We start from the raw sequence: 2,826 nt of genomic DNA, 5'->3' as shown, positions 1-2,826 counted from the left end.
CAGATGGATATTGCCCAGTTATTACCGGGATAGAACAGTTGTCCTCAGTCTACTAGGTTGGTCAAGGATAAAAGAGTTGGTGGACTATAAGTGTGGATTGGAGATATACCGGTATGGCCGGGAATGGTTTAGGTATAGGGATAGGACATGATGGCTACCTATTTCTTTGCTGACACGTGGGGGACTAGTAGTTTTCTTTTTGGCGATCGTGGGTGTTCAACTGACGCGTCTGCTCGTTTCAGTTTCGTCGTCTGGTTTTTGTACTACCGTTAGATTGTTCTCGAGTGATCTTGAATGGGCAGATTCACATTTCAAGTTGGGCTTCTAGGGAGATCTGGGCTTGGGTCTTCCCTATAAATAAGGGTTCCTTCTTCCCATATTCTTCATTCTCTTCTTGCCGAGTTTTCCATCATCCACTAAATTGGGTTGTATTTTCTCCGTCTAGAAGTCTTCTTTCTTTCAAGTTTTTTTCAACCGGTAATTCCTCTTCCCTTCTTGTTCCTCTTTTTTTTTTTAATTATGATCAGCGGGGAATCTAGCTCCGATGGTTTAGAGGTCTTGCATGGGCCCCGACCGATCTTTACGTCCCTAGATCTCTGTCATCAAAGGCACTGGTCTACACGGGGACGACCTCGACGATTATCCTTATCCACCCTCTTGTGCGACGTGAGGGTGGGAGGTAACAACAACGAGGCTAGCGTCTTGGATTGGGCAGCCTTTTATAAGAAATTGGGTCTGGTCTTAGATGGTAAATCCAGTTTGGAGTCTGGTACTTCTTCTGATGACAGGTTATCTATGGTGAGGAATTTCACCAATCGCGCTGACCAATATACACTCCCGTCGGAGATGATGGGCTCAGAATCTCCTTATTGGTGGGTTGACCAAATAAAAGTGTAGCTTTTTTTTAGGAGCTGGAATAGTAGGAGGGAATGTTTGGCAGATGCAGGAAGAAACCTGGCCAATGCCGCCAACCACCCATTAAGTTGTTGGACTTCCTTCATTGATCTTGGGCTCTGCATATTTATAATTGCTTGGCACTTTGCTTGGTTGGCATCAATACCCCGACTTGTTAACCGAAATCCCAATAACATGTCGGCTTCAACTCTGAATGTACACTTTTCTGGGTTGAAGCGTATATTAAAATTGCGCAATAAGCCAAAGACGGAATTCAGGATAGTAACATGATCTTCCGTTGGTAGACTCTTGGAAATCATATCATTCATATAGATCTCCATGTTCCTTCTAATCTAATCCCCGAAAATGGTGTTCATTATTCTCTAGTATGTGGCCCCTGCATTTTTCAGATCGAATGGCATGACTATGTAACAGTAAGCCGCTTTGGGTGTAATGAAGGCGGTCTTGTCTTGATCCAGGGGGTACATGGGGATCTAGTTACATCTTGAATAAACATCCATAAATGACAGAAATTGGTACCCGGAGGAATTGTCTACAAGATGATCAATGTTTGGGAGGGAGTATGGATCATTTGGGCACACATTGTTCAAATATGTATAATTCACACACATCCACCACTTTCAATATGGTTTTATGACTAGCACAATGTTTGACAACCAGGTTGTATATGCTATTTCTCGGATAAAGTCGGCCTCTAGCAGTTCTTAGATCTTTTGACTAACCCTAGTTGTTCTTTCGGCACCCATCTTTCTTTTCTTCTAGGCCACCAACCTTGTTCCTAGATTTGTCGTGATATGATAGCAGGCAACTGAGGGGTCGATTATGGGCATATCCGCAGCGGACCATGCAAATAGATCATTGTTGGTATTCAAGCACTTGATCAATTTGGACCTCTGAGCTTCATCGAGAGTACAACCAATATATACCAGATTTTCTTTTAAGGGACCGAGTTGCAGGGAGGTTTTTTCTCTTTCTGGCTGAGGTCGTAGGTCTTCTACATCTGCCCTAGCATCTAACTCCACTAAGTGCATGCCCGGTTGTTTTTTCTTGGGGATGGTGCTCGCACTAAAGTGTGGTTCGACCGAAGACTCATCTAATAACAACTTCTTGAACTTTGTTGGTCTCCCCTTACCGTGCATACCCGGAGGTCAGATGAGAGAAACTTCATGCAGAGATGTGGGTAGAGACTATTGCTTTGAGAAGGTTTAGCGTTGGTCGACCGAGTATGGCGTTGTAAGTCGAGACACAGTCGGTAGCTAGGAACTTTGCCTGGATCGTCCGGGTTAGAGGTTGTTCTCTGACAGTCATCCATATATCAACATATCCACGAGGGGTGATTCCTTGTCCAGTGAAACCGACAAGTTGTGCATCATATGACAATAGGTCTTTGTTTTTTAGTCCCATCTTTGTGAACAGATCTTGAAACATGATGTCCGCTAAACTGCCTTGGTCAACAAACAAAAGTCCCACCTTTTTGTTATTCATTTTGGCGGTGAAGACGAGGGGATCATCATGATCAAGGTGTTCAAAAGAGATCGGGGGTGTTGCCTGGTGGCCCTAATACTAGTGGGGTTTTCGGATAGTTGATTGCATTACTTCCCAGACATACCTTTTCTGGGCTGCCCTGGATGACCACCAGCAGCAAATCCGCCGAATATGGTGCTGATGCCCATCGGAATCCGTTGTCGCGTATTGCTAGAGTGATAGTGGTCTCTCCGGTTATTGCTCGTAGGACGTTCTTGTTGATTTATCTCCAAGGAAGAAAGGATCGACGTAGAGGTGGTGATCGTTCTTGGCGGGTCCGAGCTATAAATTTCCGGAGGTGTCCAGCTTGAATTAGATCTTCGATAGTGTCCCTCAACTGGGTACACTCTTATGTTACATGGCCAAAGAAGGTGTGGAAGTCACAAT

The sequence above is a fragment of the Lupinus angustifolius genome, unplaced genomic scaffold, assembly GCF_001865875.1.
Source record: "Lupinus angustifolius cultivar Tanjil unplaced genomic scaffold, LupAngTanjil_v1.0 Scaffold_27_20, whole genome shotgun sequence".
NCBI classification, from domain to species: Eukaryota; Viridiplantae; Streptophyta; class Magnoliopsida; order Fabales; family Fabaceae; genus Lupinus; species Lupinus angustifolius.
Note: the sequence above shows the minus strand (reverse complement) of the source record.